This window comes from Anomaloglossus baeobatrachus, chromosome 2 (assembly GCF_048569485.1).
Source record: "Anomaloglossus baeobatrachus isolate aAnoBae1 chromosome 2, aAnoBae1.hap1, whole genome shotgun sequence".
NCBI lineage: Eukaryota > Metazoa > Chordata > Amphibia > Anura > Aromobatidae > Anomaloglossus > Anomaloglossus baeobatrachus.
The window spans coordinates 306,374,225-306,390,993 of NC_134354.1; the positions used below are offsets into that span (position 1 = coordinate 306,374,225).

General features: G+C 51.4%; 1 protein-coding gene across 2 annotated transcripts in view; it reads right to left on the bottom strand.

The window, feature by feature from the left end:
* Positions 1-6,987, bottom strand: part of LOC142291396 (high mobility group protein HMG-I/HMG-Y-like) — a 94,708-nt gene extending 87,721 nt beyond the window's left edge. For both annotated transcript variants that reach the window (XM_075335872.1, XM_075335873.1), the window contains exon 1: positions 6,851-6,987. The gene's annotated coding sequence lies outside the window, so the exon portion shown is untranslated. The remainder of the gene's footprint in view (positions 1-6,850) is intronic.
* Positions 6,988-16,769: the final 9,782 nt, after the last annotated feature.

The following is a 16,769-nucleotide window of genomic DNA, read 5'->3' on the forward strand; positions in this document are numbered from 1 at the left end:
CTCTCGCTCTGCTATGTGCACGCAGCCCGGCTCTGCTATGTGCACGCAGCCCGGCTCTGCTATGTGCACGCAGCCCGGCTCTGCTATGTGCACGCAGCCCGGCTCTGCTATGTGCACGCAGCCCGGCTCTGCTATGTGCACGCAGCCCGGCTCTGCTATGTGCACGCAGCCCGGCTCTGCTATGTGCACGCAGCCCGGCTCTGCTATGTGCACGCAGCCCGGCTCTGCTATGTGCACGCAGCCCGGCTCTGCTATGTGCACGCAGCCCGGCTCTGCTATGTGCACGCAGCCCGGCTCTGCTATGTGCACGCAGCCCGGCTCTGCTATGTGCACGCAGCCCGGCTCTGCTATGTGCACGCAGCCCGGCTCTGCTATGTGCACGCAGCCCGGCTCTGCTATGTGCACGCAGCCCGGCTCTGCTATGTGCACGCAGCCCGGCTCTGCTATGTGCACGCAGCCCGGCTCTGCTATGTGCACGCAGCCCGGCTCTGCTATGTGCACGCAGCCCGGCTCTGCTATGTGCACGCAGCCCGGCTCTGCTATGTGCACGCAGCCCGGCTCTGCTATGTGCACGCAGCCCGGCTCTGCTATGTGCACGCAGCCCGGCTCTGCTATGTGCACGCAGCCCGGCTCTGCTATGTGCACGCAGCCCGGCTCTGCTATGTGCACGCAGCCCGGCTCTGCTATGTGCACGCAGCCCGGCTCTGCTATGTGCACGCAGCCCGGCTCTGCTATGTGCACGCAGCCCGGCTCTGCTATGTGCACGCAGCCCGGCTCTGCTATGTGCACGCAGCCCGGCTCTGCTATGTGCACGCAGCCCGGCTCTGCTATGTGCACGCAGCCCGGCTCTGCTATGTGCACGCAGCCCGGCTCTGCTATGTGCACGCAGCCCGGCTCTGCTATGTGCACGCAGCCCGGCTCTGCTATGTGCACGCAGCCCGGCTCTGCTATGTGCACGCAGCCCGGCTCTGCTATGTGCACGCAGCCCGGCTCTGCTATGTGCACGCAGCCCGGCTCTGCTATGTGCACGCAGCCCGGCTCTGCTATGTGCACGCAGCCCGGCTCTGCTATGTGCACGCAGCCCGGCTCTGCTATGTGCACGCAGCCCGGCTCTGCTATGTGCACGCAGCCCGGCTCTGCTATGTGCACGCAGCCCGGCTCTGCTATGTGCACGCAGCCCGGCTCTGCTATGTGCACGCAGCCCGGCTCTGCTATGTGCACGCAGCCCGGCTCTGCTATGTGCACGCAGCCCGGCTCTGCTATGTGCACGCAGCCCGGCTCTGCTATGTGCACGCAGCCCGGCTCTGCTATGTGCACGCAGCCCGGCTCCTAGCAGCTGTAGACACTCGTAACCAAGGTAAATATCGGGTATCCAAGACCGATGTTTACCTTGGTTACCAGCGTATGCAGCTGTCAGAAGCCTCCTCCCAGTCTAGCTCCCCTCAATCCCGATCACATGACTCCTTTGCCCGCCCCTAACATCCAGTGCAGGATCCTGCAAAATAACATATGCGTTTGCATACGTTATTTGCTGTAAAAGCAGGATCCGTACTTCCGCTAAAAAAACGTTTTCAGCGGATGTTAAAAAGACGTAGTGTGAAACTAGCCTAAAGCTGTTTGTCCACTGCAATGAGAGCCTGGCTACCGGGAGGTAATGTCTTTCCTCCCGGCAGCCAGTGTCAGTCAGAGGTAAGGCTTCAGTCACCATTCAGTAGATGAGTGGCTGCTGTAACCACGCACTGGCATTGACTGCTCAGAGTGCAATAGTGCTGATGTAGCTGTCAGTCAATGCCATGTCTAAGTACAGAGTGGTGACTGAATAAAGTTTATTTCCTCCAGTTAGCCGAGCGTTCAGTGTAGCGGCCACACAGCATAAAAGGTAAGGTGCCACTTTTTTTTATTTTTGTATTAATAGGGATTATGGAATCAAGTAGTTTTAATACAAAATAAAACTCATTGTTTATTTAGTTTTTATTTAATTCTATTTTTACTGAAACACTGGGGGCTGCCATCTTGGATCTGCTGTTTGTAGTGACAGTTACTCACCTCCTTAAGGGCAGCCCTCTGTGCACTGACTATGATTGTCCGGCTCTGACCCTATTTTCTAACACAGAGACAAGTGTCTGCCGTAAACTAGACATGCAATGTGGGCTGTCCAGTGCAGAGGGAGGAGATTGCCGCCATCTTTGTGGAGCTCATAGCGTATGCTGTACATTCCCCGTCACCCGCCGGCATGGGGTGAGTATCGGTGCCGGGCAAAGGTGATTGCACTGTAACTGATCCTGGCGTGCTGCTCCCCAACCCCTTCGTTCACCCCCCACTCCGCCGCTTACCCTGGGCCTCCGCTCCTCGCTGCTCTGTGCTGTGATGCTGATGGGAGGAAGAGACAGCAAACTGACAGGACAGGCTGCTGGGGGCACAGGTCTGAGGGGAGTGCATGTGGCTGGAAGCAGTGATCGCGGCACAACATCTGTAGTGCAGTACCGCTCAGGCTGCAGATCACCCTTCCTCACCGCATGTCATTTCGGACCTCCAATCCCGGCTGGTAGCACAGTATATGGGGGCGTGGGATGCCGTGCAGAGCGGGATGAAGTGGAGCACTATGCAGCTGTCCTTCGTGACACTTTCAACATTAGGACCACTTTGCGGTCACCTACAATATGGCTCCGCACTGATTCTAATCATCATTCTCTCATCTTTTGGAAACACCCAGATTGGGAGGGGGAGGTGTGACATCAGACACAGGAGAGCAGATTCTGCCCACTTTCACTGCAGCTGTAATGTGAGCTAGTTCTACAGTAGGATTTCAGCAGCTGCTCCCCCTAGTGTTTAAGAATGGAAAATATCACTTTAATTTTTTTTATATTTTTCTCAATTAAAAAACAAACAAAAAACATTAATACTTTACATTTTGAGTTATTGAATATTTTTGTTTTGACGACACCTTCCCTTTAAGAAGGTACCTGCAGATTAACCCCATATTTGCAAGTTGTGTTTTATGACATTAAGGCTATGTGCCCACGCTGCGGAAAATGCGCGGATTTTGCCGCGGATTTCTCGCGGAAAAGCCGCGGATTTTCCAGAAATCTGCAGCACAGCTACTCCTCAGCCATTTCTATGGCATTTGGGAAATGCTGTGCCCACGCTGCGGATTTTTCCGCAGCGGAAATCGTGCGGATTTTCGTGCGGAAAAATCTGCATGTCAATTATTGTTGCGGATTTTCGTGCGGATTTTGCCTATTCAATTGAAAAACAAAAAAAAAACAAAACCCAAAATCCGCACCTATGAAAAGGTGCGGATTCCGGGGGAAAGCTGCGGATTTTGATGCAGAAAAATCCGCAGATACAGAGTCCCGTGGGCACATAGCCTAAGGGGGTCCCATTATTGCATTTCAAGATCGCACCTCTATTTAGCCTTGGAGCTCAGCTCGCTGGGGAAAGGGTGCCCTCTTCTAAGCAGCTATGAGACCGCTTTGCAGCTGCACATCTAAAGAGCATAGCGGCAGTGACGAATGCTGTCTGGTAGGTAAAGAGCGTGTAAATAATGTGCTCTTTACCAAGGAGACAGAGGCAGGTAATGCCCAGTACACAAAATTAAAAAACATTTGGAATCTTTGATAAGTAAATAGCATAAAGACCAAGCAGAATGATGGCCACTCTAAGGCCCTGTGCGCACTAGAAAAAGGAATTTTCTTAAGAAAATTCCGGAGGCTCAGTAAGATTTCCGCAACTGTGGGAAAATACCGCACCCAAATCCGCATGCGGTTTGTTGCGTTTTGCTGCGGATTTCGTGTGGAAATGCCGTAGCCAGCGTCGGACTGGCTACTGGAGGAATCTCTAGCAATACCAGGCCTGGCCGCGGTTACCTGCACTGAACTCCGGAGCTGTCATCTGAGCTCTGGAGTGCAGCCTAGACTAAACTGCGAGCGCTGAGTGATTGATTCCCCGGCAATTGCCGTTTAGTTCAGGCCGGGCGGATCTCCGGAGCTCAGGTGGCAGCTCCTGAGTGCAGCCCGGCCTCTCTACAGCTGTCACCTGAGCTCCGGAGATCAGCCCAGCCTGAACTAAACTGCAATCGCTGGGGAAACAATCACTCGGCGTTCACAGTTTAGTTTACGCTGCACTCCGGAGCTCAGGTGACAGCTCCGGAGGTCAGTGCATGTCACCGCATTACTACTGGTATTACTGGAGATTCCTCCGGTAGCCAGTCCCACAGCTACCTGCAGAAAAGAAGTGACATGCAATTGTTTTTGCTGCGGAAATCCCGCAGCAAAACATGCAGCTGTCAAAATCAGCCTAGTGCGCACAGCATTTTTTTTTCCCCCCATAGGATTTGCTGGTGAATCACTGAAGATGTTATGAACATTTTCTGCAGCGAAACTTGCAGCAAATCCGTGGGAAATTCCGTCTAGTGCACACAAGGCCTAAGGGGTACTCTGACCCAGAAGAAAATAAAATGTAACTCTTTAACCCCTTAACGACCACGGGCAGTAATATTACATCCTAGCAGTGATAGGGTTACTTGCCCGCGGTCTGCCGCCGGCAGCATGCCACGATCAGCGCACATCTCAGCTGATTTTCACAGCTGAGAGGTGTGCCTGCTACGCACGAGCAGAATCGTTATCTATTCGTGCCGTTTAACCCCTTAAATGGAGCTGTCAACATGTGACAGCGCCATTATAACGGCATCGGCGGTAAACATTTACTTACCGTCCAATACCGGAAGTCACGTGACGTGATCACGTGACTTCCGATGGTTGTCATGGTAGCACAGGGTCACGTAATGACTCCTGTAACTCACATGAATTACTTTCGGTTTCACTCGGCCCGGAGCCGAGTGAGGCAGAAAATTTGCATATTTGCTATTTACAGATGTTTAGCTGTGATCAGCAGATATGGCAGAGCACTCGGATTGTTGATCCATATAGCCCCATATAGTTGATCCATAAAAAGTAAAAAAAAAGTTTTAAAAAACAAAAAAAAAAAAAACCTAAAAGTTCAAATCACCCCCCTTTTGCCCCATTGAAAATTAGAGGGTTAAAAAGATATACACACATTTGCTATTGCCGCATTCAGAAATACCTGATCTATCAAAATATAAAATTAATCTGATCAGTAAACGTCGTAGCGGCAAAAAAATTCCAAACGACAAAATTATGTTTTTTTGGTCGCCACAAATTGTGCGCAAAATGCAATAACAGGCGATCAAAACGAGTCTGCGCAAAAATGGTACCGTTAAAAACGACAGCTCTAGACGCAAAAAATAGGCCGCCTGAGCAACAGACCCTGAAAAATGAGAACGCTACAAGTCACAGAATATGGCGTAAAACGTGCGCCATTTTTTTTCACAAACTTCCGATTTTTTTTAACCCCTTATATAAAAGTAAACTTATACATATTTGGTGTCTATGAACTCGCACTGACCTGAGGCATCACATCCACACATCAGTTTTACCATATAGTGAACAGTGAATAAAATCTCAAAAACAATAGTGCTATCGCATTTTTTTTTTGCAATTTTTCAGCATTTGAAATTTTTTTGGCGTTTTCCAGTACACTATATGGCAAACCTTATGGTTTCATTTAAAAGTACAGCTCGTTCCACAAAAAATGAGCCCTCACATGTCCATATTGACTGAAAAATAAAAGTTACATCTCTCGGAAGAATGGCAAAAAAAAAACGGAAAGCGAAAAGTCAGCCGGTCGTGAAGGGGTTAAAGGGGTTATCAGATTTGGATTTTTGGCTATGGGGCCAAGAACTTACTGGCAGGTAGTTCCTAACTACCTGCCTCTTCTGCCCTGCGACCATTTTTTTGGGCTCAGAGTGTTCATAGACTGCTCCAGCTGGCAACACGGCTATTTCTGTGATGTCACTTCCCCAGTTTCCTCCCACATTCCAAAGACATGCCAAAAGGGAATTTAGATGGTCATCACTGTCCCCAATGGGGCTCAATCTGTAAAGCACTGCGAATATGTTGGGAGCATAAAAAGATAAATATTCAATATACCCTCACATTCCACCTCCAGTCCTCCAAAAGACCTTCTGTCCTCCACACTTATTCGTTCCTCACCCAATTGTTTCCAAGACTTCTCCCGAGTATCCCCCCTCCTCTGGAATTCTGTGCCCGAATTCGTCTGATTATTTGCCACACTCGGAGCTTGAAAGCACATCTTCAAGAAAGCTTACAGCCTGTAACCTCTCCACCACCAGAGCTGGCCATACCCCTAACACACTGTCTCCCTCCCATTATCCTGTAAGCCCACATGGCAAGGCCCTCTGCCCTTCTCATACAGAATCAATGGCGCTCTATACACCTCCACAAATCACAGCTATGCCTCCACAGTCCCAGAAGAGGGATTACAGCAAACAAGCCAAGGGCATCTGGGGCCTTAGGTGTCAGGGAGGAAAGTTCAATGGGAATTAATAGGTTTCTAGGAGCAGCCATTGTTTGCACTATGCCAGGATGTCTCCAGCATGGCCTGGAAACCCCCACATGTAGAGCCGGCTACTCAATCATGTGCTTAGGTTTGGGCAGTGCAGATGGCCAGCAGTGAGGATATTGGCACCGGACAGCTATTGGCACTGGGCAGCCATTGCACAGCACGCGCTGCGCCCATTCATCTCCCGCGCCTAAGCTGCACGCCGAGGGGTCGGGTTCCCCGCAATAGCGAGCAGGGATGCCACCCTCGCCCATACAATAGGGCGAGCAAGGAAAAGCAATGCACCTTGCTGTATGCACATGACTACAAGCGTTTAGAGCCGCCAGTACAGGAACACATGGCACCGTCCTGCGCCCATTATAACAGAAATGACCCCTCACCAGCCCGGGCCGCAGACCGCAATTCTTACCCTCTCTGTGCAGGAAAGGACAATTACCCTGCCCCTCCCCCGCTCCTATATTTATACTATCGGAGGAGATTAAAGGCTTGGAGGGCGGGCTTGTGTCCTGCCGATGTCATCTGTGGGAGGACAAAAAGGCGTCGTCTAATCCCCGCGCCAACCTGCTATTATTATCATCGGCCATGTGGAGCACGTGACAGGGTCTCCATAGGCCGCAGAGCAGGTGACGCGGGAAATCACCTCAGCGCTCCCGTAACAATGGGCCATCCGCCTGCCATGTGCCCGCGCTGTAGCCTGGCGGCGGCCGCCATGTGGGACGGCAGTCACAATGTATACCAGGGTCGTCCTGTCCTGGAGATAACGCGTCTTCTTCTTCAGGGGATGGCTCAAAATGAAGGCATATTTGTGCGATGGCTGCTTATGAGGGATTCCAACAAGCAGAGTGTTATGGCGATACAAGGGAATGGTCAGACATTTGCCTCTCCATGTCCTCAATAGAAGAGTGCAGCTGACCAAATTACACCATGAAATAAATTCACAGTTCACCATTAGGCACTAAAATGATACATAGTGGCTAATGGAGACACAACATGGCTGCTATGGGGCACATCGGTGTGGGGAGAGGATCCGGTACCTGGATTTCAGTCATTTCTAATACTAATACATTTATAATACCACTAGAAGGTGGCCCGATTCTACGCATCGGGTATTCTAGAATTTACGTATTGTGTAGTTCATGTGTGATTTTTGTTTTATATATATATATATATAGATATATATATATATATATATATATATATATATATATATATATATATATATATATGTAGATGTTGTTGTGTGTAGTTACCAAGTGTTTGTGTAGGGCGCTGTACATGTTCTGGGTGTGATGGGGGGTGAGAGCGGTGTTGTTTGTGTGTTGCGTTGTTTGTTGAGCGCTGTGTGTCTGTAGCGTTGTGTGTGTGTGTGTTGCGCGGTTTGTCTGTGTGTGGTGTGTTTTGGGGGGAGGTATGTTTTGTGCAATGTGTGTGTTGTGCGGTATGTGCGTATATTTGTGTGTGCAGCGTTGTCTGTGTGTGGGTGTCTGTGTAGCAGGGCTGTGGAGTCGGAGTCGGAGCTCATTTTGGTGGAGTCGGAGTCGGTATAAAATGCACCGACTCCGACTCCTAAAATATATAATAAATTGGGGACAGGAGTGCAATGCAGAATGTGCTGAATATTTTACTAAATAATAACATTTAGTATAATGCTTATATTTAAGTGAAAAATGTATTGTAGTACAATGTGAACATCAGACATTTAATTGTTTTTATGATACAATAATCAAGATATTTGGATAGAACATAAAATATTTATTGGAATACAACTTGAGAACACAAAAAACTAATAAATTGTAAATATGTAATATATATATATATATATATAAAATATACAGTGTATATACACACACAAGATATATATGTAATCTACTGTATATTACATGGTGTATTACATATTTACAATTTATTACAGTTTTTTGTGTTCTAAAGTTGTATTCCAATAAATATATTTTATGTTCTATCCAAATATCTTGATTATTGTAGCATAAAAATTATTAAATGTCTGATGTTCACATACACATATTCATGTACTACAATAAATTTTTCACCTAACTATAAGCAATATATGTAGGAGTCGGAGCCGGAGTCGGAGCCGGAGTCGGAGTCGGTGCAAGAGAATTTGAGGAGTCGGAGTCGGAGTCGAAGGTTTGGCTTACCGACTCCACAGCCCTGCTGTGTAGGGCAGTTGTTTGTGGTTCCCTGTGTGTGTGTGGTGTGTTGTGCAGTGCGCGCGCGCGTGTGTGTGTGTTGGGGGGGAGGTGTGCACTCCCCATCGTGCTCCATCCCCTATGCTGCGCACCCCCCATCGTGCTACATCTCCCATCCTGCGCACTCCCAAACGTGCTCCATCCGCCATGCTGCGCACTCCCAAACGTGCTCCATCCGCCATGCTGCGCACTCCCAAACGTGCTCCATCCGCCATGCTGCGCACTCCCCATCGTGCTCCATCCCCCATGCTGCGCACTCCCAAACGTGCTCCATCCCCCATGCTGCGCACTCCCAAACGTGCTCCATCCCCCATGCAGCGCACTCCCCATCGTGCTCCATCCCCTATGCTGCGCACTCCCCATCGTGCTCCATCCCCCATGCAGCGCACTCCCCATCGTGCTCCATCCCCCATGCAGCGCACTCCCCATCGTGCTCCATCCCCTATGCTGCGCACCCCCCATCGTGCTACATCTCCCATCCTGCGCACTCCCAAACGTGCTCCATCCGCCATGCTGCGCACTCCCAAACGTGCTCCATCCGCCATGCTGCGCACTCCCAAACGTGCTCCATCCGCCATGCTGCGCACTCCCCATCGTGCTCCATCCCCCATGCTGCGCACTCCCAAACGTGCTCCATCCGCCACGCTGCGCACTCCCCATCGTGCTCCATCTCCTATGCTGCGCACTCCCAAACGTGCTCCATCCGCCATGCTGCGCACTCCCAAACGTGCTCCATCCACCATGCTGCGCACTCCCAAACGTGGTCCATCCGCCATGCTGCGCACTCCCCAACGTGCTGCATCCCCCATGCTGCGCACTCCCCAACGTGCTGCATCCCCCATGCTGCGCACTCCCAAACGTGCTCCATCCGCCATGCTCCGCACTCCCAAACGTGCTCCATCCGCCATGCTGCGCACTCCCAAACGTGCTCCATCCGCCATGCTGCGCACTCCCCATCGTGCTCCATCCCCCATGCTGCGCACTCCCAAACGTGCTCCATCCGCCATGCTGCGCACTCCCCATCGTGCTCCATCTCCCATGCTGCGCACTCCCAAACGTGCTCCATCCGCCATGCTGCGCACTCCCAAACGTGCTCCATCCGCCATGCTACGCACTCCCAAACGTGCTCCATCCGCCATACTCCGCACTCCCCATCGTGCTCCATCCCCCATGCAGCGCACTCCCCATCGTGCTCCATCCACTATGCTGCGCACCCCCCATCGTGCTCCATCTCCCATGCTGCGCACTCCCAAACGTGCTCCATCCGCCATGCTGCGCACTCCCAAACGTGGTCCATCCGCCATGCTGCGCACTCTCAAACGTGCTCCATCCGCCATACTCCGCACTCCCCAACGTGCTGCATCCCCCATGCTGCGCACTCCCAAACGTGCTCCATCCGCCATGCTCCGCACTTCCAAACGTGCTCCATCCGCCATGCTGCGCACTCCCAAACATGCTCCATCCGCCACGCTGCGCACTCCCCATCGTGCTCCATCCCCCATGCTGCGCACTCCCAAACGTGCTCCATCCGCCATGCTGCGCACTCCCCATCGTGCTCCATCTCCCATGCTGCGCACTCCCAAACGTGCTCCATCCGCCATGCTGCGCACTCCCAAACGTGCTCCATCCGCCATGCTACGCACTCCCAAACGTGCTCCATCCGCCATACTCCGCACTCCCCATCGTGCTCCATCCCCCATGCAGCGCACTCCCCATCGTGCTCCATCCCCTATGCTGCGCACCCCCCATAGTGCTCCATCTCCCATGCTGCGCACTCCCAAACGTGCTCCATCCGCCATGCTGCGCACTCCCAAACGTGCTCCATCCGCCATGCTGCGCACTCCCAAACGTGCTCCATCCGCCATGCTGCGCACTCCCAAATGTGCTCCATCCGCCATGCTGCGCCAGCATCAGCCTCTCTACCCGCAGCATCAGCCTCTCTGCCCGCAGCATCAGCCTCTCTCCTCCCAGCATCAGCCTCTCTCCCCGCAGCATCAGCCTCTCTGTCCCCAGCATCAGCCTCTCTGTCCCCAGCATCAGCCTCTCTCATCCCAGCATCAGCCTCTCTGTCCCCAGCATCAGCCTCTCCATCCCAGCCTTCCCCAGGATCAGCCTCTCTCCTCCCAGCCTCCTCCAGCACGCCATGCTCCTCTGCCGACACTCACACACCCGATCGCACACACCCACACACACCCGATCGCATACACTCACGCACACACACATTGACGATATTGCACATACGCGCTCATACTCACAACATCCGGAGATACCACATGCTTCTGGCCATGTGATCCTCCGATAGGTCCTGGAAGGTCACAACAGCACAGTATTGAGGCCGAGAAGCAAGCAATATCGCCGGATGCTGTGAGTGTGTGGATGCGATGTGATGTATGTGTGAGGTGTGTGTGAGAGTGAGTGTGAGCCGGTGTACACTGTTAACTATGATACACATCGGGTAACCAAGGGACCTTAGTTACCCGATGTGTATTATGGTTAACAGCGTTCACGGGCTCCGTGAAGATCCCAGCATCGCAAGGTTATGTCTGGCGCTGCTGGGATCGTGACGGAGCCGGTGTAGAAGCAAGCGATATCCCAGGATGTTGTGAGTGTGTGGATGTGATGTGTGAGGTGTGTGTGAGAGTGAGTGTGATCTGATGTGTGTGTGTGTACTCACCTGGGAGTCGGAGCTACGTGTCAGTTGGGCAAGAGCGAGCGTGGATTGCGTGAGGGGGGCGGGGCCTGCAGAGAGCCGGGGCGAGAGGCCAATCCGTGTGGGGGGGCGGGGCCATGGCGAGCCCAGCGGCCAATCAGCTTTGTGTCACCGTAAGGACACAATTTTGGAGCATGACAGACAGACAGACAGAATAAGGCAATTATATATATAGATGCTGGGAAAATCGTTCTATGTGGGGCACATCATAATGTGTGCGGGAACTGTGAGGACATTATAATGGATAGTTGGGGCTCCACTATGAAGAATCTAAGGCAGTGATAGCTAATTTGTGACATGCACGTCAGTGGTGAGACGCTGAGCCATTTTTGCTGACGCACAGCAGGTGCAGGCGGCCGCATCTCGATCAATAACACAGGCTGCAACCGCCAGTGATTTACCGTATTTTTCGGACTATAAGACGCACCTGACCATAAGACGCACCCTGGTTTTAGAGGAGGAAAATAGGAAAATAAAATTTTAACCAAAAAATATGGTCATGACACACTGTTATGGGGCGAGGATCTGCTGCTGACACTGTTATGGGGGTAATGTCCCCACATTTTCTACTAAGGTACCCCATTCTGATAAGGATCCTCCTGCCTTGTATATGATCCTGCTCATATACCCCCCATCCTGCTAATAATATACCCCCCATCCATCCTGCTCATGATATGCCCCCATCCATCCTGCTCATGATATGCCCCCATACATCCTGCTCATGATATGCCCCCATCCATCCTGCTCATGATATGCCCCCATCCATCCTGCTCATGATATGCCCCCATCCATCCTGCTCATGATATGCCCCCATCCATCCTGCTCATGAAATGCCCCCATCCATCCTGCTCATGAAATGCCCCCATCCATCCTGCTCATGAAATGCCCCCATCCATCCTGCTCATGAAATGCCCCCATCCATCCTGCTCATGAAATGCCCCCATCCATCCTGCTCATGAAATGCCCCCATCCATCCTGCTCATGAAATTCCCCCATCCTGGTAAATGGCGTGTATCCTGTGGAACAGGAAAAAAAAATAAACGTTTATACTTACCCTTCCTCACTCCCTGAAGCACCGATCTCTGTCTCAGCTGCAGCGCCGCTGTGTGGAGCCGTCACCGGTGTCTGCAGCATCGCGTATTCCTGTCTGTGCCGGCGGTAAGCTGATCGATTCTGGTGGATACTAGCGGCGCGCACAGCGATGACGTCATCGCGGTGCGCGCCGCTAGTGTCCAGATCAGCTGACCGCCGGCACAGACAGGAAGACGCGATGCTGCAGGGGGGGCGGCTCCACACACGGTGACGGGTGAGTACACTGATTCACTGCACCCCGCGCTGATAATGATGCACGGGGGGCAGTGAATACAGCCGCACATGATCACTCGAGGCTGTAGTTGCCAGGGGTGATCACGGCCGGCTGCTAATTATGCACGCACCCCCCCGCCTATCACCCCGCCCACCTATCAGCGCCGGTTTCGCTGAGAGATGATGGGCGGGAGGATGGGCGTGCATATGTAATGAGCGGGCCCACGTGGTCACGGCAGGCTGTTACAGCCTGCTCGTGCCGCCGATGACCCGCTGCACCGCGGCACCCTCATTCCCTGCAGCCTTATAGTCAGACCATAAGACGCACCCCCCACTTTCCCCCAACATTTGGGGGGAAAAAAGTGCGTCTTATGGTCCGAAAAATACGGTAACTAGAACTGCATATCCAGCGTCCCTGAACTCTTCAGCGCGCTACTAGGTACTGCATCCTCTCAAAGATGCAGGGCCTACCCCCAGGGACCTAGAAGACCAGTGCCAGTACTAGCAAAACATATAACATCCCCTAATGGATGGCCACCCAGGGGTGGAGCCAATCCAGTCCACTAGCCAACAACCAGGGGGGAGGAGTGACACAGCGAGTCAGTCTGTAGTGACAGTTGTAAGAGACGGATGTGTCTCCAGACGGGGTCGTGTAGCAGTGACGTAGGTGGTGAAGGAGAGGGGTTGCCAGGGAGGGTACGACAAGGTGCCCCTGGAACCATAACATCTACGGGGCACATGGCCCTAGGTCAGGCGAACGCTCCAGGCTACCTGACAAATAACTGCACAGTGAGGGGACCATCCATCACTGACCCAAGAATCCGGGGACACCAGCAGTAACGAGAGAGCCAGGGACCGGAATAGAACAACCGACCCTACAGGGTTCACACTGCCCACCGTACAGACCAGAGACTGACGACAAACAGTAGGAGACCCCCCAGACACTCCAAGCCACGGGGTTCCACCAAACCAGTAAGAAGTGCAGGGGAAAGAAGCCACCAGGTTACCACACCGGCATTGGGACAAAAGGGACCAGGAGTCGACACCAGCCGTCCTCAGTGAAGCAGCATTACCACCGCTGTGAGTAAACACCAGTTGCACTGCACTCCCATCGTGTGGTCTCCGTTCTTTCCATGCTGTACTCCATCATCCACCCCCTGGGGCTCAGCCCTACTTGCGGAGGGCCCAACATCCAAGCTGCCACCACTACTAGCCCCAGTGGCAATAGACTGTGGAGTGGCGGCTCCATCTACCTAGCCGCAACCCTGAAGTGGTGTTACGACATAAACTGTCTAATCTCCCCTGTATATAACCCCTTTTCAAGCGACCCGCAGGGTCACGGAACCGGACATCGGCCATTACACACCCGTGACACAGCATCCCCGTATATATACGGCCCGGGACCGAGCACCCCATAGCCCTGGGGCGGGTCAGCTTTCTGGCGTCACAAAGAGGATATGGACTGGACTCGTTAACACCGGGTGATGTGCGCCTTATGGATTATTTTTGCGAGCAACTACCGCTATTTTATTATTTGTGAAAAACTGGCTGCGCCATCACTGTGGTGAAGGCACGTGAAAAGGAGACTCCGCCCCGTGGGAGTGTGCAACATGTAAAATCGAAACTAGCTGCAGGAGGCCGTAAGAGCCTGCTGCAGAATGCTCCCCGGTGCACTAAGAGAATTGCAGCTTTGGATAACCATCCAAGCAAACCAGGCTGTCCCGGGACTGGGATGGCTGAAAAGCTGGAAGCGGAGAGAGGCGAGATGTCTGCCCTAAGGGACAGAAGACCGGATCGGTCCAGCATCGGAACCATGACCTGGTTAGAAGGAGAAGTGGATCGGCTGTGCATACGCATACGGGCACAGCTCCTGCAGCAGACTGAGGACTGGCGTGCAGAAATGCTGGGGATGATGGCGGTCGTGCTAGCCCAGGCGGAACGGGCCTTACATGAAGGGCAGTGCCAGGAGCAGGTAGGAGCAGAAACCTCCCTGGTCCCACCAGTTCCCTCGGCAGCGGAACCCGTGCCGTCCCCGGCCGCTTACCAGTCGGTGCCATCGGCTCCTTCCCTGGCTGCGGACCAGCCCGCACCGCCTCCTTCTACGGCCAGACTCCGCTTCCTCCACTCCTGCCCCATTTTCAAGTCCACCTGCATTGTGGTAGCTGAACCAGGTTACCTTCATATAATGTAAATAATGTTAAAAATGTGTGAAAATTGCTGATTTTTCCGTTACCCAGTTCTTACAAAAATAATGGTTTGATAAATATGGACCACTGGTCATTGGACAAGAAATGACCCGAACTGTCGCATTGTAAATAGTTGCACCAATTGTGCCTAATACAACCTTTTGGGTATATACAACCAGGGTTCAACCTTTTCACAAGGATTCTCATTGACACTACCAACAAGGAGAGGAAAAAGTCACATTGAGGGTCTGCGGCAGAGGCAGCCGAGACCCAGTTACCATGAAAACCGGAGACATTCCTCCTAGGGGTTTTGGGGACCAGGACCTTTGGGTGGTGGTTGATGGGAGGGGTACTCCAGTTAGTAACGTTTAAGAAATTCCTCCCCTGTGCGAGAAGAACGTTGAAGTTTTAAGATGAAAAGTAAAAATGTAAACTTCTGTCACTTTTGCAGCCCGAGGATGTGCTGAGTTTAATCAAGGGGAAATGTAGTGCCCCTGAACCCTTCAGGGTACTGCTGTTATGGACAAGATTATGAACTATGATGAGTATTAACAGTTAAATAAATATATCCAAAAACCAGGATTTAAGATAGTGCTTGAACTGTGTATCACACCTATATCTGCATTCAGACATCATAAGACTCACCAGACAGTCTGGACTTTCATGTGACAAGTGAATCATGCTGGCATAGCTTAATATAAATGGGGAAATACATTGTACATTATAGTATACTGTATATCACAGTATATCACAGAATAAGCTATATTATGGTATTACCCAATAGGAGACGTGTTATGTATTATTGGCTCCTAGCCAACTTATTCCTTTAAATGTGTGTCAACTTCCGTAATTAAACCAGTCATATTTTCTATGCAGATCCGTGTCATTTCTCTGGTCTGTATGGAAGAATAGTATGCATGCTACTAACAAATGACTCATGATTTGGATGCAGACGGGGTTAAGGTAGATGCATAATTAGATTGCATCACTGTAAATTTATGGCCCCCTTAACACTACTAGGTACTGCATCCTGTCAAAGATGCAGGGCCTATCCCCAGGGACCTGGAAGACCAGTGCCAGTACCATCAAAGCAGTACGTAACAAGCCTCTCTCTAAGGGTAAGTTCACATTTCCGCTATTTTGTATCAATCACAATCCGCAGCTCTGAGATACAACACAATCAGTTTGGCGGATTCCGTTGTTTCCCATAGACTTGTATGAGCGGCAGATTGCGACTGATGACCTTGCATTGCATCTCCCTCGCTGCTCATCAGTCATGGATTGACTGACCGCCGGCCGGAAAGAACGCAGAATGTATTGTTTTTCGGCTCGTTAAAAAATGCAACCCGCAGGAATCCGTCGCAATCCGTCAAGCGTGTATGTGGCTGGATTCCGCCGTAATCCGTCGCACGACGGAATCTAGCACTGGATTCTGTCATTTTTTACTGAGCATGCACAGGATGTACCTAATCATATTGCAAAGTCCTAAATATAGAAAGGTATATAAAGAAGCTGTAATTAAGACGCAGACAATGCTGTTTGGGTCTGAAGAACAGAAAAAGACCACCGAACCAGAGAAGACCACCACATCCAGCCACCATATGCGGGAGGACCAAGCAGTGCCAGGGTGAGGAAAATCAGAGACCCGTTGTCCCCCTTTTTTTTTATGTCTCCCATTTTGTTTTGTTTTTTTTTTTCAGAAATGTATGCATTTGAACTATTAATTTCTTAAATAAAGAGCTTATGCTCCATATTTTTTTTTTTTTTTTTTTTTTTAACCGTTGCAAAAAAGAAAAATAAATACTAATAAAAATGTGCCAAGTCTGACTTAAGGTCGCTTTACACGTGAAAGCACCCACCCCCGTCGTTTGTGCGTCATGGGCAAATCGCTCAAAATATCGCTAGGACGCGTAACACGTA